This window comes from Sturnira hondurensis, unplaced genomic scaffold (genome assembly GCF_014824575.4).
Source record: "Sturnira hondurensis isolate 20B ecotype Veracruz unplaced genomic scaffold, ASM1482457v3 Scaffold0017254, whole genome shotgun sequence".
Lineage (NCBI taxonomy): Eukaryota > Metazoa > Chordata > Mammalia > Chiroptera > Phyllostomidae > Sturnira > Sturnira hondurensis.
The window spans coordinates 716,679-744,188 of record NW_028089885.1 but is presented as its reverse complement, the minus strand read 5'-3'; the positions used below and the strand labels follow the sequence as shown (position 1 = coordinate 744,188).

At 50.3% G+C, this 27,510-nt stretch overlaps 1 long non-coding RNA gene and 1 pseudogene across 2 annotated transcripts; both read right to left on the bottom strand.

Moving 5' to 3' along the window:
* Window positions 1-279: 279 nt before the first annotated feature.
* Window positions 280-26,876, bottom strand: LOC119001817 (uncharacterized). 2 transcript variants are annotated; one of them, XR_005069639.1, is made up of 9 exons: window positions 26,765-26,876; window positions 12,531-12,637; window positions 11,444-11,676; window positions 10,409-10,575; window positions 10,180-10,327; window positions 7,854-8,035; window positions 3,849-4,059; window positions 1,025-1,064; window positions 280-635 (listed from the first exon to the last, which is right to left on the bottom strand). It is a non-coding gene; the product is annotated as an uncharacterized LOC119001817 (long non-coding RNA). The 2 variants fall into 2 exon arrangements; XR_005069640.1 differs by lacking the exons at window positions 3,849-4,059; window positions 7,854-8,035.
* LOC119001913 (uncharacterized) lies at window positions 23,929-24,073 on the bottom strand (annotated as a pseudogene).
* Window positions 26,877-27,510: the final 634 nt, after the last annotated feature.

Here is a 27,510-nt window from a genome sequence, read left to right as displayed (position 1 = left end):
CATCAACTTTCTCTCCCTTTCTTCCTCCCTTCCCCCGTCTCCAAAAATTAGTAAATAAAATCTTTAAAAAACAAAACAAAACATTAAGTGCAAACTCCTAGGCTGGTGCAGGAAGAAGCAGGTTTGGGGTCTGTGCTTCTGCCCTGTTCGGCAGGACCTACAGGAATGGTGGGGAGACACATGGGCTAGCCCCATCCTTACGGTTTGAGTTTGGCCTTCCCACACCCACGGGCCCAGCGGTTACCACGGGCAGTGCATACAGCTGGCAGGTCCCCCACACTAGCACCAAGCAGGGAAACTTTGCCTTGATAAATCGACTTTAATATTCATGATCGGCAGTAGACTCAAAACCAGGAGGGGGCAGCTCCAGCAGTGCTGAGTAGAGAGAAGGGACTCCCCCAAGTGCAGGGACTCAGTGCAATCAAGAACTCCCCAGGCTGTCCAGCTGCCGGAGGATCTAGAGGCTTGAACTGACCTCCCTGCCTGGTGTCTGGAGTTGGTCTTCTTAGGGAGTCAGGAGTTCTGGGATGGCTTAGTGGCTGCCATCACTGGGCCTCAGCAAAAGAAAAAAATAACATCCAGGTGTCCCCATATTTCATCCGGGTCCTCTGTGCTCCTTGGCGAGGTTAATAACTCTGCAGAGGGAGTGTTGCCACTGAGGGCCTGCTACACGCTGAAGTAGTACACAGGAGGCTGGACAAAGGCAAAGTGTCTGCCCCCCCCCCCCCCCCCCCCCGCGGCCANAAGTGGGCGCCCCCCCCCCCCCCCCAAAGCCCGCAGGGACTGGTCCAGCAGCAAGGCCTGATATCCGAGCCAGCTGCTGGCCTGCAGGGAGAGACACCAAGGGTGAGCAGGGCTCCTGCTGCCCCCAAGTGGCCAGGGGCCCCAGGCACAGAATTCAGATCAGCCCTAACCACCCAGAGCTGGTACCAGGAGGCAAGGACTATGGGAGCTGCTACTGTGGGGCCAGCTCCAGAGGCTGGCCAGGCTAGAGGGTAAGCTCATCCCCAAGTGAGGCACTTACTTTGCTCAACTGGCTGGGTCTCATTCATGCCCATCAATATCTAAAAAAAACCAGATGGACATTAATGGTGGGTGGGCGCCATGACTCCCAAGGAGCACAGTCTCCCTGGGAGACTCAGGTGGTGCATGCTCATGTTGCACGTTTAGACCTATGTCAGCCCTGCAAATGCATTCTAGGACCCATCGGCCTCTCTGTGTGCTGGACACCAAGCAATCTGTATACCGAATGGCCAGGACAGCCAGGCGGGCTGTAAAGTACAAAGCCAACAACAATCTTGCTGTCAGAGGCCAGGCAGGGGCAGTTGCCCTTGGAGCAGGGAAGACAGTGGTGGTGCCTTTCAACATTCATGGATCAATGACCTCTACACCTGATGGCCATTGTGGTCCTTTATCCCCAGCCCTATCCACTCCTGCTCCAGTTTGAAGCCCAGTGGTGTAAATCGCCTCCCCTTCCTAGAGGACAGGAGCTGTGGGTTGCTACCTACTAAACAGGAGAGAAGTGGGCTCTATCACATGCTTCTCTTGCATGTGCAGACTCTCCTAGGCATCCAGTCTCTGTCTGCAAAGAGGCAAGAGTTTACAAACGCCCATCTGTCAGGCCATATGCAGTCTGGGCCTGGAGGTAAACTTGGGAGTCAAGCACATAGCCTCCAGGAGAGTTTGAGCTGAAGACGGGCACACACAGCATTACTAAACCAGCAGTGACCATCACCTCACTCCACAAAATGAGGCCTCTCTAACCAGGTGGAGATGTGAGTGCCCAGTGTGGACCTGGTGGACCCTGGCTGCTGTTCCAGCCCAGTATTTCCCAGATGGACACTTGACCACCAGACACACTAGATCAGTGGGCTATGACCACAGGCTGTGAGTGTGGCATGGCTCACAGGGCTGCATTCTCCTCTGGGGACAGGGACACCACCAAGACAATGCAGTGGTTCCAGTCCAGGCTGCTCACCCCTTCTGAGACTGGTCACCTTATACCTTGGACCCTTCAGCTGGCAGCAAGGATGCACGGCCCGAGGGCAGGGGCTGTGACGGCCATCTGAGGATGAGCAGCACTTTGCCCTTCCTCAAAGCTTTGCCAGGTGCAGCACCTGCATGCTGGTGCAGACAGACAGATGGATGGAGAGGGAACAGAGTGAGGTAGTGCCAAGGGGGATGTAGGGTGTACAGCACTGTGCTAGCAGGGGTGACAGCAACTGTGTGTCAGCACCCCCCGCCCCCCACCAAAGAAGCACTTAGGTAAGAAAGAAGAAACAGGTATGTGCCCCATGTGCTCTCAGGTCTGGGAGTGCTCAGGCCAGGAGCCAGAAACGCAGCAGAGACGGCTCTGACGCCAGCCCTGTGGGCTGCTTTCCTCTTCCCTCCATGGGGCCTGGGCTGAGGTGAAGAAGGAGCAAGTCGGCTGTCCTCTCACAACCCATCCTCTCTGCCATCAGCTGGCTGTACTGGGAGAGCTCTGGGGGGCAGAGGTTCTCAGAGAGATGGCTCTCAAGCTTCTCAGAGGAGTCAAGAGGCCTGCGATCTGGATCTCTAGTCAGGAAGGGGCTGTGGCATTCTTGTTTGGGCCCCTCCGCCTCCAGCAGTGTCCATTCTGCTGGGCTCTAGTCCAAGCCAAGAACCATACCCCACCCACTGCCAGAGAAACCCCTCGTGAGCACCTCCTCTCCCTGCCATGACAGGCAGCTCCTGCTTTCTAGGACTAGGGAAGGTGGCTGGGGACCCTGGGCCAGGGGCCAGAGTCCTTCTAATAAGAAGGCACACTTTATGGGTCCCTCCCTGCAGAAGGGCAATGAATGACCTTGAATAGCCCTGGGAATGACCCTTGCCAGGGGCTGGGCAGCTGCCGGGAGGCTCTGCATGTGGCAGGCAGAGGAAGCCCTTGCAGGACAAAGCTGGCAGCACCAGACTGCCTGCCCCCACCTGTTTCTTCCCTAACCCCCATACTAGCCCTGGGAGGCTCTTCCCTCCCTCGCACACTGAAAGAAGCCTCAGCTGGTGGCTTCTTGGCATCGTGGGGCCTCCATCTGGCTGGAAGCAGGTTAGGTATATGGCTGGATGGGCAAGCAGGCACTGCTGAGCAATTGTTTTTCTGTAGGCTTAGAAGCAAACTGACCCAGATGACATGGGTCTCTGGACAGTGGCTACAGCTAGGCCCTAGAGAGTGACTCCCAGGGCTTCGACACACAGGGAAGTGAAGACCAGACACTGCCACTCTGTTGAACAACTCATCAATCTACAAAGAAAGCCAGTGTGGGACACTAGGGACATGAAGTGACATCTGGAGTGGCAGAAGCAATGTGCCAAGTCATGAGCATGGCCCCTGGGCCAGGGAGACATGTGTCTAAGTGCCACCCCCCTTCACATGTCAGCTTTGGACCTGAACTTCAGTGTCTGTGGCTGTAAAGGGGTGACTGCCTCCCTCATTAAGGTGTTAAAGGCTAAAATACATGTTAACATTCCTATTAAACACTCCTCCAATTGCCAGTAGCTGGCGCCGAGAGACAGTGGCCCACACCAGGTAGCCCTGGGCCTTCTGGCGGTGAGCTGGTGAGTGAGCACACTGCATACCCCCAGCGGTGTGAGGGAGAATGGCTGCGAGGGCACATTCTCAATTTTACCCAGCTCCCCCTGCCCCCCTGCTATGGTGATTTTCTAGAAATAATAACTTGGGTGGAAAACTATCAAGTATGAAGGCAAGAGGCCTCTCACCCAACCTCAGCTTGGGCTGGTCGGGCAATCTGGGCTGATCTCCAACAGGCCACCGCGGGGCCTCTGCAGACTAGAGCCAGAGTCCCAGGGAGCCACCGAAGGCAGGTACTTACTTTGCTAAGGTACTCCCTCATCACCGGGGTGAAGCAGGGCACGGCCAGGTCCACCAGGCTGGGCCTCCAGGCCAGCTCCAGCATCACATTAGGGGAAGCAGCTCATGGCAGGTGAATGAAGAGTGAGGCCTCGAAGCACTCCCACTTGCCATGACGGCCACTTCTCCGCCAGCTTGGCATCCCTCGACTCCGGAGTGTGCTGCATGGCGTCCTGCAACCGAGGCGATGGAGCTCAGCCACCTGCCCTTCTGGGCCGGTAGGGTACAGGGCCAGTGCCAGCTCCATGAAGGCCCTCCCCTCACCCATGCAGGGTTCCCGGTACCTCAGCTGCCTTCTGGTAGACACAGTACCACCTCCAGGAGGGCTGAGGAGGGCACCAGGCATGGGCTTGGCAGCTCGATCTTGCAGAGCTGCTGAACCAACTGCCCAAGGGAGGCAGCACACACAACGCAGGTGCCCTAGGAGACGCGGTCCAGCCTCAAGGCCCCACAGCACACAGAGCGAGTGCACGGGCACTGAAGGGGGTGGTGACAGTGCCAGCAGGGCCTGCTGTGAAAGCCAGAGTTGCTGTGCTTGGGCCAACAGCCAGTACTGTCTTTCCAAACTCAACATGGAGCAGCTCCAGGGGACACTCTAGTGCTCAAGAAATAGCCATTTGCCTTTTTTTCCTGACATAAGAAAGTCCCTGCCCTGGCTGGCATAGCTCAGTGGATTGAGCACAGGCCTGCGAATCAGAGGACTGCGGTTCAATTCCAAGTCAGGGCACATGCCTGGGTTGCAGGCCAGTTCCCTGAGGGCCAACTCCCAGCAGGGGACGCACAAAAGGCAACCATACATCGATGTTTCTCTCCCTCTCTCCTTCCCCTCTAAAGATAAATAAATAAATAAATAAAATGTTTAAAAAAAAGAAAAGAAAGAAAGTCCCTCAAAATTCCCTAATCAGCCCTGGCCGGATGGCTCAGTTGGTCAGAGCATCATCCCATACACTAAAAGGTTGTGGGTTTGATAGCCAGGTGAGGATTAAAAAAAAAAAGTCCCTAATCACTACTTTCATATTTGGCAAATTTCTTAGTCTAAAACAATTAAAAACATTATACCCACCCTGTGCTTAGTCATCAGTAAATTAGCCATTTCTACAACCATCCTCTGTGTTTTAGTTCTGAAAGCAAGAACTGAATAACCCAGGCTGCCAACTCATGTTAGCTCCCTCAGCCTCCACAACCCTCCACACATTCTGCTGATACGGGTATGGCTGGTGTGAAATGCACTGTGGTTGCCCGCTGGGACTGCCACCACCCAGGGACAACTATCGGATATTGTCCTTATGCCTTGAGCTCACTGGGTCACCTCCAACACGAGGCTCTGAGGTCCTTCTGGAGGCTGACAGGAGACCCAAGCCCTGTTTGTCAGCACGTGGCACGCCCTCTTGATCCTCCTCCCGGAAGGATCCTATCCCAGAAGCTTGCTGCTTTGTTTGCCAAGTCCCGCCTTGTCCCCACACTGCTCCTACAAGGCACCAGGTCTCTCTCTCTAAGATTTTAATCCTCACCCGAGGAATATGTCTATTGATTTTTTATAGATAGAAGAAGGGGGAGAAACATGTATACGCCTCACCTGGGGATTGAACCTGCAATCTAGGCATGTGCCCTGACCAGGGTCTAACCCACAACCCTTTGGTGTCCAGGATGCCGCTCCAACCAAGTAAGGCACTGGCCTAGGGCTCTCTCTCTCTTTTTTTGCCGTCAAAGTCAATGGAGACTCAAATGAAAGCTCCAGGACACCTTCAGGTCCCTTCCCCCCAGACATCAGATGCCAATGCATCCCTCTCCCTACAGTGTCCTCCAGTCCAGCGGAGCTTCTTAGCTGGCTTGTCTTCAACCTGCACCTAGAAAGAGGCTCTTCTCTCCCTCCTCGGGTCTTGTGGGCTGTCTCATAAACTCCCATAGCCTCAACTGCCAGCCCCCAAAAGTGGACGTTTACGGAACCTGGCAGCTTTCTGGAGGCTCAGATGCAATAAGCCCCGCAAGGGACATCTCAGCCTGTGCCCCCCTCCCGCAGCCTGGAACCAAGGTCGAGTCTGAGATTCTCCCATACCTCCCCACTCCTTGTTACCACACTGCCCATGTCACTATCAGGGTATCTCTCCACCTCCTCGCAAATCACTGCCAGCTCCTGCTAGGGCCCTGCTCCGGCCCCTGGCCCTGCTGGTTCTGGCCCATGGCTTCACCCCTACGGACTACTGTTCTGCACTTTTGGGCATGGTGGGCCCACGACCTCTCACCTGTCTGCACACCTATGTGTGGTTCCACTATCTCTCACCTGCCCATGTCCTGACACCTTCCCTCATGTGCTGCCTGTCCCAATGTTCCTCAGCAGTCCGTTACTGCCCCCTCTGCTCAGCTGGCTCCCTAGGTAAAATGTGGACACTTCCAGGAGGTACCCTCCGATGACTGACAGCCACCGTGCTTTCATCCTCAGCTCTGGAGTCTGGAAAGCACACTTCTTGCTGCTCCATGACTGTTACAGGAGCAGTCGTCACCACTCATCTACTCTGGGGTGACATTATGTAATGTCCACCCTCCTAGGACTGCTACTGAGGGCGGTACCCTACCAAGGCACTGCTGACACTTTGTGTGTGTGTGTGTGTGTGTGTGTGTGTGTGTGTGTGTGAGAGAGAGAGAGAGAAAGAGAGAGGGGGGGGGGGACCTGTGTGCTGTGGGCTTGTTAGCACCACTGCTCTCGCCTCATCTACTAGCTGCAGCACTGCTCCCTCAGATGTGACAACCAAGTATCCTCTGGGGGTCAAAGTCACCTCTGATTGAGAACCACTGTGCTGGAAACTATACCAACCACTTCCTTTCTGGGGTTCTGTTCTTCTGGGTTCTCCTCCTGGTCTGTGCCACTCCGAGTGCCACTGCTGGCTGGGGGAGAGCGACATCCCTCGGGCAGTGCTCACAGCGTTGCCTGCTCACTCACTTCCCGCCCCAGTTTGTGAGAAGCCTGTGCATTAGAGACCCTGGTGTGCCACTGGCAGGACAGGGCAGCTGTGACCCCTTGGCCGGGGCAGCTTCCCTCTGGCGTGTCAGAGACCCACTGCCACCTTCCAGGGCCAGCACCTCAACACTGTGACATGTAGTCCCAGAGCTTTTGCAGCATTTCCTCTTAGCTCTCTCTACAGGGGCCCTGTCAGCGTCCCAGGAAGGACCACAAGCACTGTCACTAAGGGCAAGGAGTTGTCATGTGACAATTCTAAACTGGAGGTGACCACTCGGTGAGAAGCTCAATGTACCCTGACATTAAGGGTCTCTGGCATCAGTCCACGTGCTGTGAGAGGGAGGTGTCTGTCCTGGGAAGGTACTCAGGAGTGCTGAGGACAGCTATGGAAGTGACACCCCTAGGTTGAGCTCACGGCTCTCAGGGGCTCCGGGGACACTGAAGCCTTAGAAACTGGCTCAGCCGGAAGCATGTTACACAAGGGCCTTCTTGTGTAACTGTACTTTACCCCTTGGGGTGATGCCAGGCAGAGGGACGGTCATGCCTTGAGGGCCTGGGATCTCTCCAGCAGCCCACTCTGACCAGCATGCGCCTAGACCTGGATCTGGCCCTGCAGGGAGTGCCACGCCACTAGTGGAAGCAAGTATTGTGAATGTGATTTTAACTTAGGGGTTATTAGTTCCCCAAATTTGATAGGAAGCAAAGTAGGTGCCAAGTGAATGCAGCCATACTGTGTTTAGGGAAAGTAAAACTCACAAAATAACTGCTGGGAAAATAATCGCCCATTTGAGAGCAAGTCTTTCAATCCAAATAACTTTCAAGGGCTATATGTTAACAATAGATATTCATCCTCTGTATTGCTCCCAACCCTCACCCTGTGTTTTAAAAATGCCGCCTCCTTAACTTCATGTCTCCACCACGAGGGTTTCCTGGTGGAGGGTTGTGACTGGCCCCCTACACACAAGCATCGGGAAGCATACAGGGGTGGGCAAGCAGGGTACTGAGACTGACCCTGAAGAAACGGTCTTTTTAGCAGAGCTTTGGTCCATTAGTTCTTGCATTTGTACAGATACTCGGTGATGTGCCTGAACTGGATCAGCTGGTGCTTCTCCAGACGCTGGGCCAGCACGATGTTGTCAGAGTTGCTGTAGGTATAGACAGGTGTTCTCAGACCTCAGGAGGACACAGCCTTTCTGTGGGTGAGGGACATGGTGGAGCAGGTACCAGGTATTACTCAGTACTGGCTGGTGCCACTGCAGCCCCAGAAAGGTCTCTGTCCACTATCTGACGTGCCCCTTGGTGTCCATACCCCATCCTGTGCAAGAGCAGCTTGCTGAGGACACACCCTCCCTGGTACAGACAGAGGCTCTCCAGTCCCTGAGCACCCAAGGCCAGTATCATGGCTCCCTGAGGCACAGGAGGAGGCCACAGCAGCCTTCTGATAGGGCTCCTTTCCTCACACCCCCTGGTAATCCTCTTCCATCAGCAGGTGGCTGAACACCTCATTCACACACTTTCTGTGGCTCTGGACTGACAGCATGGAAGGCTTCACCAGGGGCAACTGGCCTGCTTGAGGAGGGAGGATGAGCAGTGCACTCAGACAAGTCCCCAGTAGGGGAACCACTGGGCTGGGGGCCCCATGACATGCTAGAATCGACCAGCCCTACAAGCACGCATGCGCAGAGGGCTGCCTGGATTTCTCGGCAGACGCCAATTTCAGCCATGGGCATTTTAGTGGGAAATGCTGCAGAAGCTCTGGCCATCAGCAGTATGATCACTGCTCTCACATGCCACAGTCTCATCTGTGAGGCATGTCATGCGACCCAAGACACTGTGCTGACTGCCACCTCTCCTCAGGAATCTGCTCATCCTGTCATCAAAATGGACTGAACGTGGGTCAGGGGATATGTCAGCTACCTGGACAGCTACAGCACCCACATACCACTAAGAAACAAAAAGCACGGGCTCCGGCCGAGTAGCTCAGTTGGTTAGTGCGTCGTCCTGATGTGCTAAGGTTGCCGGTCCAATCCCCAGTCAGGGCACATGCAAGAAGCAACCAATAAATGCATAAATAAGTGGAACAAACAGATCGATGTTTCTCTGTCTCTCTCAAATCAAAAGAAAAAAAGGCACTGCCACCTCAACTATGGCACGTCATCAACTTTAAAAAGCATCCTGGCACCAGGAGTTAAATGTGAAAAAAGTCACCTAGAACTGATCAGGTATGAGTTTCCCAGCGTGTTTTTCATGTGTGCCAGGGCACAGGAATGTGTGATCTGCCTGCCCTTCTGCCAGCAACTGGCAAGACACCAGACTTCTCACACCACCGTGCTGATTACTGGGCATGAGCACGACCTCGGGGCCAAGGGTTCCCTCTAACAGCTCCCAGTGAGGGCAGATGCCGAGACTTGGCTGGACACCCCACCCACCACCCAGGCCTTCCCTCAGCAGCTATATAAGTAATAGAAGGCACACAACCCCCTGACCCAGAGGAGAGGAGCCCTCCCCCTGCTCCATGGGAGCAGCAAATGGGAGACCTAGGGCAAATTATTCACCTAAGGCCACCACAAAAGGAGGACACTCAGAGCAAAAGGTCCGGGGCCTGAAAATAGGGAGCTCACTCCCTTACCAGCTAACATGTGCGTGGAGCTCGCAGAGGAGCAGCAGTCCGGAAACCAGAAACACAAAACAGCAGAGGCCTGCATGATGCTTGCACCCAAATATGGCGCCTCCCACCAGTTTTTGGTGGTGGAACAGCTTGGGATTCTAGTTTAGCCCATCTAGACTATGGGCGGGTGGCAGCTCCTGGGAAGGCGGGCACCGGGGTCAGACCTGGGTTCATGTCTCCCCTGCAGATGCTCACTGCCCAGCTGTCGGACAGATGCTTGCAGTGTTGGGGGGAGAGACATGAAGGAAAAAAATCCTGGATGGTGAAAAATACTAAAAACAAACCACCAGGAAATTGTGGTACACAGGGTCTGGGAGTCCTGAGCTGACGGGACAGAAGGAAGAGCAAATGGCAAGGTCCAGCTGCAAAGGGCCCAGCATGGGAGTGCGGTGAGGAGAGCGTGGTCCTGGGAGGCTGGAGTGGCAGGAGGGCAGAAGAGGCAGGCAGGGCCACGGTGGCACATTGACCCACCCTGCCCTTAGCCTAGCTGTGCAGCCTCAGCCAGTCATAACCTTTCCTAAGGGTCAGCTCCCTCTGTGCAGACAGAATGACCACCCCTGTGCGGAGGTGCAAACATGCCCTGGGGTGGCACACTGGTATTCCTTCCACCTGCCCCTGGGACAGGCCTGGCGGAAGCAGGCAGGAGACCACACTCAGGTACCTTCTTACCTTAGCAATGGTGTCCTTGAACTGCCCATCTCTCCAGGCATCTGGGGTGACTGATCACTGTGAGGATGGCATTGTCATACTCCTCATACCTTTCATAGAGAAACACCAGTTCCTCCCAGAGATGGGCTTGTCCTGTGGCTCTCAGCACCTGGTAGGACAATATGACCGAGTGTCAGGCTGGTGCCATGCGTGCATGTGGCAGCCAGAACCTAGAGGAGGGCTGAATTACCTTTGGGATGCTGACATGGGACCAGAAGAATTCCAGGGGCTCCGGCATCTTCTGCAGCTTTGCCCCGAAGTAGAGGATGGCCAGCTCTGGGAACATGCCCATGTGAGCCTGCTCCAGGTCCAGGGCAGCCTCCACAGGGAGATCAGCTGCTTGAAGTTGCCCCAATCCTGACAGACCAAAAGCCACACTCAGGGTCGGGGTAAATGCACTGAACCACAGCCTCCCTGCGGGAGAACCCACTCCCAAGGGGGAAGGCATGGGATGACTGTAACTCCTTGTGTCCAGCCCCAGCTCCCTCTTGGTCATGCACCCTGGTGACACCCTGCCTGGCATGCCTGAACCCTGAGTCTGCCTGGCTGCCTTCACATTCATGACCACAAACTTTGAGGGCCACCTCAGAGGACCATTTCATACCCTTCTCATTCCTGTCCTAACTCTCCATAGATAGATAACCTTGTTTCTGCTTCACTGAGAAAATGGAAGCCATTAGAGGACAATGCGTTTACGTACCTTCCAGTGCCTGTACCCACGTTTTGTGCACAGGCACACTCTTTGTGCCAGAACCCACCGAGCATGGAGCTCCAGGTCCCACTGCCGCCCACCTACCCAGGCCATTGCACCAGCAACTCCCCGCTTTCTCTCTTGGCACCAGTACCCTCTCCATGGACTGTCTTCAGCAAATATCCTGCTCATTCTCCCATCCCCAAATGCCATTTCTTGACCCCATGTCCCATTTCTCTACACCTTTTTGCAGCAAAAACTCCTAAGAGCTGTTCCCATTCCTTTCCCTATTCTTGAGAGCCCACCCAGATAGGCTGTCTTGTGCCAGGACTCACAGTCACCAGTGTCCTCTCCCCTCAGTTCTCCTCCTGCCACCGTCTGGGCAGCAGGACCACCCATTGACCGCCCCACCCCCCTGAGTGCATCTGTTCACTTAGCTGCTCAGACCTCACGTGTCTGGGGTTCCTTGCTACTTAGTCCAACTCATGTGGGAGGCCAGGCTCAGTCAGGGGTCTCGTCTTTGTCTACACTCACCCTGGTGGCTGTAGTCAGTCTCCATGTGCCTTCTATATGCCAAGGCTCCGATTTTATTTCTCCAGTTGGGTGTCTTCAGGGAGTACCAGACCCCCTTCCCACTGCCTACTTGACAGCGCTGTGTGAACACCACACTGGCAACTCGGACCGAGCATGTTCGACACTGGACTCCTGTTCTTCCTCCACACAGTCCCCACCTTCAGTCTTCACCGTGCCCCCGATGGTAACTATTTCTGGTTCAAATTAAAAACAAACGGAGTTGTCTTTGACCTTTCTCTCTCACCCCACACCCATTCTGCTAGCACACTCAAAACAGCCCCCCAAACCTGACCACCCGATGACTTCTCACCCCTGCATTACCACCGCCCTAGATGTTCTTTCAGCTTCCATCTGCCCCTCCATCTGCCCACCGATGAAGGGTCTGTTCTCAGCACAGAAGCCAGAAAGGGCTCCTCACCCTTCAGGCCCTGCACCTACCGCGAGTCCAGCCTGAGTCCCTCGTGTTGGCTTCTTGCCCCACCCTTCCCCCTTGAATACTTGGTCTGTCAACCACTGCACAGCAAAGTGTAACTACAACAGCAACGTGGAGAGCCCCTGTGCTTCCACAGTTCGCCTGAGGTTCCCTCTCCTGGACTTGAATATGCCTGTCTGTCCAGCACTCAATAATCATCCCCCTCTGTGGGCACACACTCTGGGGACCTGGGGTACGGGCTGTGACTCTGCCACACGACTGGCCCCACGTTTTCAGCAAGTTCCCCAAGGGTTGTCTCCACATGCAAACCACTGACTGGGCCTCTGAAAGTACCTTTCTGAAAGAGGGAGAGTACTTTTAAAAATATAAGTATCAGCCAGCAATAAAATTCAGGCTATCTACCACAGCAATCTGAGTTAATTGAGTTAATTCGTAGAAGGGGTCTAGCACATGAAGGGGCTTTCCCACAGGGACAAGGCTTCATCTATGCTTAGCACACATGTGACATATACCAGGGGAAGGACTGCCCCTTTATTTGCAGCATTTAGGTGTCACTGTCATCATCTCCATTGCCATCAGAGATCATCTCTGGCCAGAGCCTAGGTAGTTAGTTACCTGGTAAAAGCGCGTCAGCTGCTCCAGCTCACTGGTGTGAATGACGACGCGAAGACCATGCAGTTGTGCCAGGCAGACTCCTGCCCATCCACACCGTCAAAGTACACCTGGGGGAGGGAAGGCTACATAGTATGAGCACCCCAAGACCGAGCATAGCACCCAACAGCTGCTACCAGGGATGCAACTGCAAATGCAGAAATACCAACAAACAAGATGTTTTAAGTTGGATTCTGAACAAGTAGATAACTATAGGACGTGCTGCATGAGATTGGGATAAAAAATGGTGATATTTCTAATCCGCAATCCACGGGGGTGTTTGACACCATGGAGAGAAGAGGGCTCCTGCATTACTTCTGAGGCTTGAGATGTGGAGGTCTGTTTCAGTGACATGGAAGTGATGCTGGATTCCAGCTTTGGGGTTTGAAAAGGATTTAACAAAGCTCAAGAATAACCGTCATCAGGGCACATTTATTTGGGTGCTGTTCATACAGGAGGAGCCTGCTTTAATAACCATTTTTTAAACTGTGCTTTTGTCTTAGGTGCTGTACAGAATGCACACTTAATAACAAATGGTAAGAAGTGAAGAAAGTCCTTATGTAGAAAGATGCTTCTGTTCAAAGGGACACAGGAGGGGACCCCTGGGCTGCACTTCTTCTGAGGGCTGACTAGGAACACACCTTCCTCCTCAAGCAGAGCTGGCTTTTCTCTAAGTTTCCCTACCTCCCTGTCTTCTATATACATCATGTGTTTTCATCATACATATGTGCACATCGCATGTGTATATATGCATGTATATCTGTATATTCATGGTAGGTAAGGCAGAAAATGCTGATGAACAAAAATAATCACACAACTCAGGGAAAAGGAGTTTACTTCTGTTACTTCTCACAGAATCCTGGAAACAGTCTCTCCTGTAACTCTGCCCATTCACTTTTTAAAGAAAAAAGTGATTTTACATGATTAAAAAGTGGTTTTAATCACTTTAAAAAGTGATTTTTTTAATAAAAATTTCATTTTTTATTTTTGAGAGAGGGGAAAAGAGGGAGAGAGAGAAACATCAACTGGTTGCCTGTTGTACACGCCCCGACTGGGGACCGAACCTGCAACCCAGGCATGTGTCCTGACCAGGAATCAAACTGTTGATCTTTTGCTTTGCAGAAAGACCCCACACTGGTTGGGGCATTCATTTTTTAAAAAAATAAACATGCCCTCAATCCTTCCACTCTTATGAAGCAATTGTCCCACTTTTTAAAAAAATATCCTTGCCCTGGCTGGTGTGGCTCAGTGGATTGAGTGTGGGCCTGCGAACCAGACGATTGTGGTTCGATTCCCAGTCAGGGCACATGCCTGGGTTGCAGGCCAGTTCCCAGCAGGGGACTCATGAGAGGCAACCATACATTGATACTTCTCTCCTTCTCTTCCCCTCTAAAGATAAATAAATAAAATTTATTTAAAAAAATCCTCACCTGAGGATATGCCCATTGATCTTAGCGAAAGGGGAAGGGAGAAAGGGAGAGTGAGAGGGAGAGAAACATTGACGTGAGAGAGAAACATCAATTGGTTGATTGTCACATGAGTCCTGACCAGGGACAGAACCTACAACCTAAATATGTGCTCCAACTGAGAATTGAACCCACTACCCTTTGGTTTACATGACAATGCTCCAAGCAACTGAGCCACACTGGCCAGGGTCCATTGATTTTGGACAGCAGGGTAGAATGGCAATTTATATACTATTCAACCAAAGTCTTGATAATGGTTTGATTTTAGTCTTTTATTAAATGATGCTTTGGAGATTAATTGAAGCTAAATCCTTTACATATCTCTGTACAAACTTTTTCCCACTCACAGATGATTCTGATATTTCCAGAGAGCTGTTTCAAGAAAACTTTCCCTACCAATTTACCACAAAAGGCCAGCAATGTCAATGGGCACTAATTACACTCATAAGGTGACATAATTTAAAAAAATACTTTAAGTTATGATACTACCTTATAATACTGATAATCCCATGCTATTGAGACAGCTTCTGGGGACTGACTGGTCCAACAAGGGGTTCCTTGGGACCTTTGCTACAACCACAAATGCGAGCTTACGAAGGTCTCCATGCCACCCAGAGGACTTGCAATGCTGTTGGGACGAGGCAGGCATCCGGACTCTTCCATGTGGCACAAGGTGTGGGGCACAGGAGGAAGGACGAGGGGGGGTGGGTTTGGGAGCTGCCTTCTCCTGGAGGCTTCCCACACTTACCTCTGTTCATGCACGTGTGTACTTGGCCTTGTGGCTGCTGTCCACAGCTGCCTGATGCTCCCTAAGGTGGAGCAGGGGGAAGCCAGGTGGGCAGTTAGAACACTGGCGTGCAGCAGCTTGGTGGCCTTGAACATTCCCTCCTTATACCGTCTCCTACCTAAGGAGACAATTGGTGGGCACTGCTGAGACCTTATCAAACAGGAAGATTCCCCAGGGCCGGTTTGAAGTGCCTGGGTGGCAGGGGTGTTTTGCCTTCCAAGGAGGCGAATGTCTTTCTGCTCACACAACAGCGTGGGCCACCACAGAGCTCCTGGAGGACAAGACATGGCCCCAGCTGCCGGACCTGCTCCCCATCAGCCTGCTCCTGCACGTGCTGGCTGTCATCTCCCACCTCTGCACCCCAGGAGGCCCAGTCCCTTCCTTCTCACTAACAACTGCCCACCGTGAATCTTGTGCAAACGGTCACCCACCAGCCCTCCTTGCTGCCTTCAACACATCTTCCTCATTCACTGATAGCTTTAGCTTTAACTTCCTGTGCTGTGGGGGCCTAGTGTTCCTCATGACAATAGCTGGTCACTGTGAGAGCTGCCACTCCCGGGAACCCTGGCACAAGAACCCACTCTCTTCTTACCGCCTCCCCTCCTTTTGGCTCACTGCCTCAAGCACCCTAACTCCGGCCCCACACCCCTACCTGGACTATGCTCCTCCCAGCCAACTATCTCTGGGCAAGGGTGTGGTGGCTTCACCCTCGCTCTCTCAGTTGTACTTGTTCCTACTTCCTCGATGAAACCCAGGTTCTGCTTAGGAAAGTCCTCGGCTGACTCACCCCTGGGACTGCTGAGCTAAACACCGGCAGATACCCCAGAGTGCAAAACAAAGACTGGTCTTTGTTGAACTTCGTAATCTGACCCCAGAGGAGTGCCCACACTGGCAATCCTACTCCCTTAGTCCAGGTACTCTGCCCTTGTCATCCATTTCTTATCTTTTCTTCTCAAATCTCTAACAGCTCAGATTGGGTACTGGCTTCCCACCTCCAGGCAAACAGACACAATCAGCAGAGCTCTTCCACAGGCACCAGGACCGTGCCTGTCCCTCACCCGGTCGCCAAGGCCAACCCTACTGTCCCATGTGACCCCCAGCCCTGTTCATCTGCTCCAGTTCACTGTCCCAGCCAGTCCCTTTGGTGGTCTCACCCTGTACGAAATCACTCCTATGAGTTTCAGGAACCATTCCTCTCTTCCCCAGCTCGAATCCAAGCCAAACCAGACCAGCCTAATTCTGATCTCAGCTCAGCAGCAGGCACCACTCCGTTTCTACCCTTTCCTTCAGAGCAACACTTCTCAGTGGAGGTGGTGCGGATCTCAGAGCTGTCTTCATTCTCTGGAACCTGCTGCAACGGGGCTTTTGCAGACTCTATGGCAGGTCCTCACAGACAGGTCTCGGGCTTGTGATATGCAGGGTTTGGCTATCGCTCTCCTTGAGAGCCACCTACTGGGTGCCCTGGGTATTGCCCTCTGCTCTTCTCCCATCTCCTGGGCCACTTTCCAACCACTGCTTGCTGTCTGAGCTGTGGCGTGCCCCAGTCTCAGGTTTCAGCACTCCCCTCACTGCCACAAGTATACTGAAGGCTGCCACGTTTACGGATCTAGTCTAGAATTCTCCTTGGAAACCCAACTTCTGTATCCAGCTGGATAGACCCCTTGTGGATTTTGACTAGAGGGCAAGCTGGTCACAGTGCGAGCCCTAACTGCCCTCCATCACAGGGTTCACACCCTGCCCCTATCAGTGAGCACAAGTCCATCTGTCCAGAAGGACTGTCCTATACCCAAAAGCATGGAGTTGCCTTGCCCCCTTCTATCCATGTGCACTCCGCCGCAGCCCTGGTAGCTCCACGTCCAGAAGCTCTCGCACTCAACTCTTGCCTAGGTTATTGAAGTCTTTTTTATCTGCTTTCCCAGCTTCTGCTTCTGTCCTTCAGTCTGTTTTCAGCACAGCAGCCAGGGAGGTTCTGTGAACACTTTGAGCAGATCACATCCCTGCTCTGCCTAGACTCCTCCAGACTCACCCAGAGTGGAAGCTAATTCCCACGAGTCCCGGCACACAGTGCCAATGACCTCTCCCCACAGTTCCCTCTTTGGCTTGAACTCCAAGCCCTCTCTGGAATTTGATTGCTCTGCTTCAGCCCCAGGGCTGCCTCTGCAGGGCTTCTGCAACCTGCCCAAACACTCCCTCCTCCCCAGCACTGGGGAGATGCAGCCTCAAGTCCGCCCCTCTGGGATTCCTTCCCAGAGGAACAGAGTGTGGCTCACCTTTACACCCACTGCCTGCTCTGACCTGCCTGCGCCTCCCTGCTGCACTTTTTTCCTTCACACTCAACACACCATAGACTTCTTGAGTGTGCAAAAATTTGACTATTTTCACTGTTGCATCCATAGCCCCCACCCTGACACAAGGTAGATGCTTGATAAAAGTTTGTTGAATGGATGAACAAAGAAAGTATTATATAAAAAATAATAATACAGGGAATTTACAAGAAATTCAGGGAAAATGAGTTACACGACATCATGGAGATGCAGTCAGCAGAAACCAGACTGTGAGAGTCAGTCTGGCTGAATTGTACTGACACCACCCTGAAGGACTGCAGAAGGTGATGAGCACACCAGGCCTCGCTGTGCTCCCCGCCTGGGCGAAGAACCAGACACGCTGCCTGAGCTCCCCAGTCCACCCAGTCTCAGGTGGGATTTAACTTCTGCATGACCCAGGGCAGCTCCTCTCTCTGACTACCGTGTTCGACAGACTCTCCCCCTCAGGAGAATCCTCTTCCGAATTCAGAGGGAGATTTTGGGCAGGGTTTTGTTTTCTAATACTTTTATTCATTTTCTGATTGTAATTGTAAAAGTGTGTTCACAGATTAAAAGAAGAACGTGGCTAACGCAGGCAAGTAGAAAGAAAGTAATATGATATTGCCCGATTTCATATCTTAGCAGTTTCCACTGTCCCATCTTGGGCTTTTTTCCAGGCTTATATGTTCATTATAGTGTACGTGCAGGTTTTCGCTCTGCTGAAACTTAGTTGGAAGGTTTTTCTATCACAGACAAATTTTCTTCTTCCATTCAGAATGTTCACTGTCTTTTTGTTTTGTTGGTGGTTTCCTTTGCTGTGCAAAAACTTTTTAGTTTGATGTAGCCCCATTGTTTGTTTTGTCTTTTGTTTCCTTTGCCAGAGGACATAGATCAGAAAATCAGTTACTCAGAGTAGTGTCAGAGATTTCCTTATGTTTTCTACTAGGAGCTTTATGGTTGCGAATCTTACATTCAAGTCTTAAAGCCATTTTAAGTTTATTCTTATATATGGTGTAAGAAGGTCATCTAGTTTCATTTTTTGCATGTATCTGTCCAATTTCCCCACTACCACTTATTGAATAGACTGTCTTTAGCCCATTGTACGTTCTTCCCTCCATTGTCAAATGTTAATTGTTCATACAGATATGGGTTTATTTTGGGGCTCTCTATTTTGTTCCACTGATCTGTATGCATGTTTTAATGCCAGTACCATGCTGTTTTGCTCACTACAGCTTTGTGGTATAGTTTGATAACAGTTAGGGTGATATCTCCAACTTCATTTTTCTTTCTCAAGATTGCTGTGGCTATCCAGGGTCTTTTGTGGTTCCATATAAATTTTGGGGTTATTTGTTTTAGTTCTATAAATTATAGCATTAGTATTTTGATAGTAATTGAGTTGAATCTATAGATTGCTTTGTGTAGTAAGGACATTTTAATGTTAAATTTTTCCTATCCATGAACACAGTATATGCTTCCATTTACTTGTACCTTCTTCAATTTTTTCCTTCAGTTTCTTTTTTTAGATATATTTTATTGATTATACCATTACAGTTGTCCTATTCCCCCCCTTCATTCCCCTCCACCCGCACTCTCCCTCCCCCACCATTCTCCCCCCCTTAGTTTATAACCACGTGTCTCAAGTTCTTTAGATTCTATATTTCCCCCACTATTCTCACCCTCCCCCCTATCTATTTTCTACCTACCATCTATGCTATTTTCTGTGCCTTCTCCCCCCTTCTCCTCCTCCCACCCCCCCTGTTGCTGACCCTCCATGTGTTCTTCATTTCTGTGGTTCCACTCCTGATCTAGCTGTCCTCTTGGTTTGCTTTTGTTTTAGGTGTGGTTGTTAATACCTGTGTGTTTGCTGTCCTTTCACTGTTGATATTTTTCATCATCTCTTTCTTATATAAGTCCCTTTAGCATTTCATATAATAAGGGCTTGGTGATGATGAACTCCTTGAACTTGACCTTATCTGAGAAGCACTTTATCTGTCCTTCCATTCTAAATGAAAGCTTTGCTGGATAAAGCAATCTTGGCTGTAGGTCTTTGGATTTCATGACTTGGAATACTTCTTTCCAGCCCCTTCTTGCCTGTAAGGTCTCTTTTGAGAAATCTGCTGACAGTCTGATGGGTACTCCTTTGTAGGTGACTGTCCCCTTATCCCTTGCTGCTTCTAGGATTCTCTCCTTCATTTTAGTCTTGGCTAATGTAATTATGATGTGCCTTGGTGTGTTCCTTCTTGAGTCCAACTTCTTTGGCACTCTCTGAGCTTCCTGGATTTCCTGGAAGTCTATTGCCTTTGCCAGACTGGGGAAGTTCTCCTTTATTATTTGTTCAAATACGTTTTCCACTCGTGGCTCTTTCCACCTTCTGGTACCCCTATAATCCGGATGTTGGAACGTTTAAAGATGTCCTGGAGGTTCCTAAGCCTCTCCTCATTGTTTTGAATTCTCATTTCTTCATTCCCTTCTGGTCGGATGTTTCGTTCTTTCTTCTGGTCCATTCCATTGATTTGAGTCCCAGTTTCCTTTCCATCGCTATTGGTTTCCTGGACATCTCCCTTCATTTCAATTAGTTTAGCCTTCATATGTTCCTCTAATTTGTGACTATAATCAACCAGTTCTGTGAGCATCCTGATAAACAGTGTCTTGAATTGTGCTTCTGAGAGGCTGGCAATTTCCTGGTCGCTTAGAGTTATTGGCTCTGGGATTTTGAGTTCTTCTTGCGCCATCTTTTGGGCTGTTCGTGCCTGTTAAGTAGCAGGATCGGAGCCCTAGGTTTTCACCAGAGCAGGGCAACTAAGTCCCTGGGTTGTGACGTTGTATGTGGGGGCAGGGTCAAAGAGGTATAATGGCTTCCCTCTGCTGCCCGCTGCCGCGACCCCCACCGGCCGCAGCCACCACTGTCACCGGGCCCACGTGTTTCGTTCCACTGCACTCAAGTGTGCCACCGCTGTCACCGCTGTCGGCCCTCTACCACTGGGTTCGTCCCCTGGGGCCTGCGTGGTCCGTCTCACTGTGCGCGAATGTGCGACCTTGGTCAGTCTACCCTGCACCCCGAATGGCTTTGGGCTGCCCGTGCGCCTAGCGCCTAGGTCGGGGGATCTGTCCTGCCCGACCCTGCTCCGTTTCTGGTTCCGCCTCTCTTACCGTCCCTGTTGAACTGTTCGTAGCTGTCAGACTTCCGTATAATTCTGTGTTCTGGTCTTTGGGTGTGTTCTAGTTCTCCAAAACTTTTGTTGTAGTCAAACTTGGTTGTGGGAGAAGGCACAGTGTTTCCACCTATGCCTCCATCTTGGCGGAAGTCCTCCTTCAGTTTCTTTATAATTTTCCAAGTACAGGTCTTTTACCTCCTTGGTTAAATTTATTCCTAGGTATTTTATTTTTTGATGCAATGTCAAGGGGATTGTTTTCTTAGCTTCCCTTTCTGACAGTTCACTATTGATGTAAAAAATACAGCTGATTTCTGAATACTTATTTTGTATCCTGCTACTTGACTGAATTCATTAATCAGTTCTAGTAGTTTTTTTGGTGGGTTGTTTAGGGTTCTCTATGTACAATATCATATCATCTGTGAATAATAAGTTTTACTTCTTCCTTTCTAATTTGGATCACTTTTATTTCTTCTTTTTGCCTGACTGCTGTGGTGAGGACTCCTTCCAGTACTATGCTGAATAAGGTGGTGAAAGCAGGCACCCCTGTCTTGTTCCTGTTCCTAAGGGAAATGCTTTTGGCTTTTCCCATTGAGTATGAGGTTAGCTATGGGTTTGTCATCTATGGCCTTTATTATGTTGAGGTGTTGTCCCTCTATTCCCACGTTCCTGAGAATTTTTATCATAAAGGGTTTTATCAAATGCTTTTCTGGCATCCATTGATATGATCACACAATTTAAAAAAAATCCTCACCCAAGGATAGGTTTACAGACTTGAGAGAATGAGAAGGGAGTAGGGAGGGAGGGAGAAGGAGAGGGAAAGGGAAAAGGAGGGAGAAACATTGATGTGAGAGAAACATCAATCAGTTGCCTCCTGTATGTGCCTGACCGGAGATCAGCCCTACAACCTAGGTGTGTGCCCTGACAGGGGATTGAGCCTGCAACCTTTTGCTGTAGGGGATGGCGCCCCAACCAACTGAGACAGATGCACAGGCACAGAGAGCAAACTGATGGTTGCCTGATGGGAGGGAGGTTGGGGGTGCCAGGTGAAAATGGTAAAGGGGTTAAGAAGTACAATATGGCAGTTACAAAACAGTCCCCAGGCTATAGAGTACAGACTGATAGGGAATACAGTAAATAATATGATAACTACGTATGGTGTTAGGTGAGGACTAGACTTTTTGGAGGGATCACTTTGTAAAGTATATGACTGTCTAGCCCTATGCTATAATACTTGAAACGAATGCAAAACAAGGCTGAAGGTAACCTATAATTGAAAAATAAAGGCCCTGGCTGGTGTAGCTCAGTGGATTGAGCGTGGGCCTGTGAACCAAATGATCGCGGTTCGATTCTCAGTCAAGGCACATGCCTGGGTTGCAGGCCAGTTCCCAGCAGGAGACACACAAGAGGCAACCATACATTGATATTTCTCTCCTTCCCTTCCCCTCTAAAGATAAATAAATAAAAATCTAAAAAATAATGAATAAAACTTATGAATTGTTTTTTAAAAACTGACACTGGGAAAAACATAAAAAGAAATTACTCACTTGACCGTCCCATGGTTGCTCTCTTTAAGGGGCTTAGGGACAGCAGACTGAGAGAGTTTCAGCTGTGTTTACACAGGACCCTTGGTGACAGCTCCAACTGCCTATACCAAGGACAGAACACTCAAGGTGCACGAACATTTGCAGGTTTTCATGCCTCTGTGCCTCTGAGGACACTAGTCCTTTTGCCTTCTGCATATGTCTCCTTCCCAGGCTCATTCACAGCCTTATCCTCATGCTCAGTACAAGGATGCTAAATAATTAACCAATAAAGAAGTTACTTAGAGAGACTTCCGCCAAGATGGAGGCATAGGTGGAAACACTGTGCCTTCTCCCACAACCAAGTTTGAATACAACAAAGGTTTGGAGAACAAGGACACACCCAAAGACCAGAAAACTGAATTATACGGAAGTCCGACAACTAGGAACCGTTCAACAGGACGGTAAGAGAGGCGGAGCCAGCAGCGGAGCAGGGTCAGGCAGGACAGATCCCCCGACCTAGGCGCGCAGGCAGCCCGGACCCAGTTGGGGTGCGGGGCAGACCGACCGCGGTCGCACATTCGCGCACAGTGAGACGGACCGCACAGGCCCCAGGGGGCGAACCCAGTGGTGGAGGGCTGACGGCGGTGGCACACTCGCATGCAGTGGGACGAAATGTGTGGGCCTGGTGACGGTGGTGGCTGCGGTGCCGGTGGGGGCCCTGGCCCGGCAAGCGGCAGACGGGACACAATTGTTACTCTTTGACCCCGCCTCCACATACAATGTCACAACTCAGCGACTTAGTTGCCCTGCTCTAGTGAACACTTTAGGGCTCCGATCCTGCTACTTAACAGGCACGAACAGCCCAAAAGATGGCGCAAGAAGAACTCAAAGTCCCAGAGCCAATAACTCTAAGTGACCAAGAGATTGCCAGCCTCTCAGATGCACAATTCAAGACACTGTTTATCAGGATGCTCACAGAACTGGTTGATTATGGTCACAAATTAGAGAAACATATGAAGGCTAAACTAATTGAAATGAAGGGAGATGTCCAGGAAACCAATAGCGATGGAAAGGAAACTGGGACTCAAATCAATGGAATGGACCAGAAGAAAGAACTAAACATCCGACCAGAAGGGAATGAAGAAATGAGAATTCAAAACAATGAGGAGAGGCTTAGGAACCTCCAGGACATCTTTAAACGTTCCAACATCCGGATTATAGGGGTACCAGAAGGGGGAAAGAAACAGCCATGAATGGAAAACGTATTTGAACAAATAATAAAGGAGAACTTCCCCAGTCTGGCAAAGGCAATAGACTTCCAGGAAATCCAGGAAGCTCAGAGAGTGCCAAAGAAGTTGGACCCAAGAAGGAAGACACCATGGCACATCATAATTACATTAGCCAAGACTAAAATGAAGGAGAGAATCCTAGAAGCAGCAAGGGATAAGGGGACAGTCACCTACAAAGGAGTACCCATCAGACTGTCAGCGGATTTCTCAAAAGAGACCTTACAGGCAAGAAGGGGCTGGAAAGAAGTATTCCAAGTCATGAAATCCAAAGACCTACAGCCAAGATTGCTTTATCCAGCAAAACTTTCATTTAGAATGGAAGGACAGATAAAGTGCTTCTCAGATAAGGTCAAGTTCAAGGAGTTCATCATCACCAAGCCCTTATTATATGAAATGCTAAAGGGACTTATATAAGAAAAAGAAGATGAAAAATATGAACAGTGAAAGGACAGCAAACTCACAGTTATTAACAACCACACCTAAAACAAAAGCAAACCAAGAGGACAGCTAGATCAGGAGTGGAACCACAGAAATGAAGAACACATGGAGGGTCAGCAACAGGGGGGGTGGGAGGAGGAGAAGGGGGGAGAAGGCACAGAAAATAGCATAGATGGTAGGTAGAAAATAGATAGGGGGAGGGCGAGAATAGCGGGGGAAATATAGAATCTAAAGACCTTGAGACACGTGGTTATAAACTAAGGGGGGGAGAATGGTGGGGGAGGGAGTGTGTGGGTGGAGGGGAATGAAGGGGGGGAATAGAACAACTGTAATGGTAAAATCAATAAAATATAAAAATAAAATAAAATAAAATAAAATAAAGTTACTTAAAAAAATTTTTTTAATGTGCCTCAGGCATGAACTAGCTCTGGCCACCAATACAAGTAACAAACTAGGATGAACTAAGGACTGTGCAACTGCTTTGCCCCTGACTGATGTAAGAGCAACATCACCAATCAGGTGTGTCCTCGCCCTTTGCCAGGGGGTAGAAGTTACTTATTTTAGGCAGTCATATTTAGTTTATCTTTAAATCTATTTTAAATGTTTTATATTTTGTACTTATCAGTGAGCTTTTCCTGGCTCAAAGACGGAGCTTTGTAAGTAGTGCCTGTAAAGAAGGATGTCACCAAGGTCTTTTATAGAATTTACCCAAAATTCTAAGACTAGGTTAGTTCAGGGTAGTTTAAAAACTACACTTTTTTTAGTGTCTCAAATTACACCACTGCAGGTGTTCTGTATTTTAAAACCAAAACACGAGACCCTATATTTATCCCTGTTAAATGTCAACTAGTTGGATTCCAGCCTGTGAAGATCTGTTTGGATTCTAATTCTGTCACTGAACTTTGCTGTCCCAGCTCTGTCGCTCCTTGTTTAGGCAGCCAGGGCGATGGTGACCTCTCCCTGGCCTGGAGGCTACCAGCCTCGAGCAAGAAAAGCAGCAGAAGAAAATGTAGAAGAGACTGAAAGCAGCAGATTAGGTGAAGCATCAAGGAAAAAAATACAGGAAGAATGGGGAGAAGCAAAGAAATACTTCTAGGATGGGGGATATTAACAAACAATCCCAGGAGGAGATTAACAAACACTACTGTCACACAGATGCTGTGATCTGTCTGAGATCCTAAAAGAAATCTCTTCAAATTACAGTAAGTTACAAAAGCAAAGAGCAGGAGAATATTTGCAGGGTTGGATTTTCTTTTTATCATTTTTTTGAAAAATATAGTTTTAACTACTGGAGAGAAACCCAGGAAGGCTTTAATTTCAATTTACACTTTCTGTACAGGGCCATTCATAATACTTGAAAGCTTGTTCCAGGTGGACTTTTGTCCCAGCTACAGAATGCCCAAGAACCAGTGGAGAGGAGCACTGACAGAGATCCTTCTAGGACCCAATTAACTAAAAAAACAAAGACAAAAACAAAACATGGTATGCAGTGATGACTTGTTTTCCCAAGGCAGCTCTATTCAAATTCCTTTAACATTTGGTCACTCACCACGCCACTGCTGTGGGCACTCTCTCGAGGGCTCACCCTCTCAGACACCCTCAGTGAGCAGGTGGTTACTTTCTTCACTTTGTAAATAAGAAAGCCAGAAGGTAAACAATTGGCCCAGTATCTACTTCCAGCACAAGGATCGTAAGTCTGCCAACAGGCAAAATTTCACAGTTCACACAAGACCTTAAAAAAGTTTGACACAGGTGTACAACAATTTCAGGACATGGAGCCTAGTATCAAACCGTTATCTCAGTGTATCAAATCATTTCAGCTCTGGTGGGTATGGCTTGGTTGGTTGGGGCATCATACGGTAAACTGAAAGTCTGTGGGTTCTATTCCCAGTCGGGGCATATACCTAGGTTGTGGGTTCAGTCCCCGGTTGGGGTGTGTGTAGGAGACTACTGATGGATATTTCTCACATCAGTGCTTCTCTCCCTCTCTTTCTCCCTCCCTCTAAAATCAATATGCATGTCCTTGGGTGAGGATTAAGAAAAATAAACCATTTCACAAAATAAGATAGCTACATAAACCAAACACATATTGGGCTGTGGGTACAGTGTCCCCTTTTCAGAGTGACTTCCCAGAGGCCTCTACAGCAAACATAGATGCTCATGAATTGTTTTCAGTTCAAGCTCAATGTATTCCTTAAGAGTTCGGCTTTCTTTACTCACATGTAAAAGATTTCAAACACCAACCTCTTCCTTTAAGTATGAATAATGAACAATATATAGAAGATTGGTTCAATCCGGTTGTGTGTGAGACTCACCTGTCAAGAAACACCAAAACCCCACCCACCCTCACCTCTCAGTGACTCTGGTTTAACATTTGAGGTGGGCGCCTGCGTAGGTGTTTTTGAAGTCCAGCCTGGGCTGGAAGCACTGATTAAGACCAGTGACCACCTTGCTCCTATAATTTACACAGATCGCTTTGGAAGACTTGATCTATTAAGAACATCACCTAAGAACTACAGTACATAATCTAATCCTTGAGGGGTCGTGTTTATAGATTCTCTGCGTACTGAGCTGTGCTACATTTCAGAAATTCTTCACCTTGTGAACAAAACTCTTTTGCTGCAAGAGTTTTTAGAGGGTATTATGCCAAGTGATGCGATATTTGAGTATTTGGTCAGAAGCACAACCTCTTTTCACTTAGATTGTCAAATAAAAAAATGACAGCAACTCAGACAACAATAGTTATCCGATGTGAATGAAACAATATTATACCTATTTTTGTCAGATCAGCAAAAATGTGTATTTTTGGTGTGCCGCAGAATTTTAGTAGATTATCTGTGCCAGGGGATGAAAAAAGTAGAAAATCGCTAGCTTTTCAAAGGCCCTGACACGGAACATTTCGGCAGTTTCGGCTCCCATCACGAGGGCTCTGAGCATCCCACGCATTCTAAGGCCCCGACAGCGGCTACCCAGAGTGGCCCCCGCCCGCCGGGGCCCTCTGTCGCTGCGGGTAACTGTTTCCACGACGGGCGCACCTGCCGGTCCATTGGTAGGGCCATCGCGTCCCGACACCGAACCGCCTGCCCGGGACAACTGTGCTCTGCGTACCGCGCCGTCCCCACTGGAGTCCGGTGGAGGGTGGATGGCCGGTCAGCAGCGCCGCCAAGTCCCGGGGAGGTCGGGGATGCGGTGGACAGGACGGAGCGCAAGACCTGCCCGCAAGAGCCCGGTCCTCACCTGGAAGTGCTGCGGGAAGCGAATGCGGAGGGTGAGCACCTCGGCAGTTGAGCGGCTGGAGCGGCGCTAGCGGCTCCCTTCGCCAGGCGGGCTCCGAGCACCGGCAGCCGCAAGGACCCCCAGGCGCCGGCCGGGGGCGGCGGAGCAGGCGCAATGACCCCGCTGTGCCGCGAGCGTTCCCTCCGCCCTCCGCCTGAAGGGCCGTGGAGAGTAATCCAGTCTTAGCAGCACTCCCGATACCCGGGAGGCGAGTCTGCGTCGCCCTGAGCAGCGCTCAGACCAGCTGTGCGCCGTAGGGTGGGCGGCACTTTAGCTGCGGGGTGCCAGAGCCTAGGGTGGCTGCGCCCGTACGTGATAGTGGGCGTGGGCTGCCTTCAGCAAATTTTGTGAGTGATAGAGCTGTCGGGAGAGGGAAACCGAATGACGGCCGCCCTTGCCTAGAGCCATGCACGTGTAGAGAAATTCTACCTAAGTCTCTGGACAGTTGCCTTCAAGGACACTTTCTAAAATTCAAAAATGTACTCAAAACAGCGTGAAAGGTGGCTTCGAAGTATGTGTGACAGGTGTGTTCCTGCCCAAGGCTCAGCACCTGCTCCTTTAAGAAACATCTTTCATAGCTGATACTTTCTAGAGAATACTGTCAGAATATCAGTGCGAAGAGTCTGCAAAGATCCCATCTGGCAGCATAGGACCAACGGAGACCACTTAGGGTCACCTGGATTGCCTGTGGTCGCACAATACATACT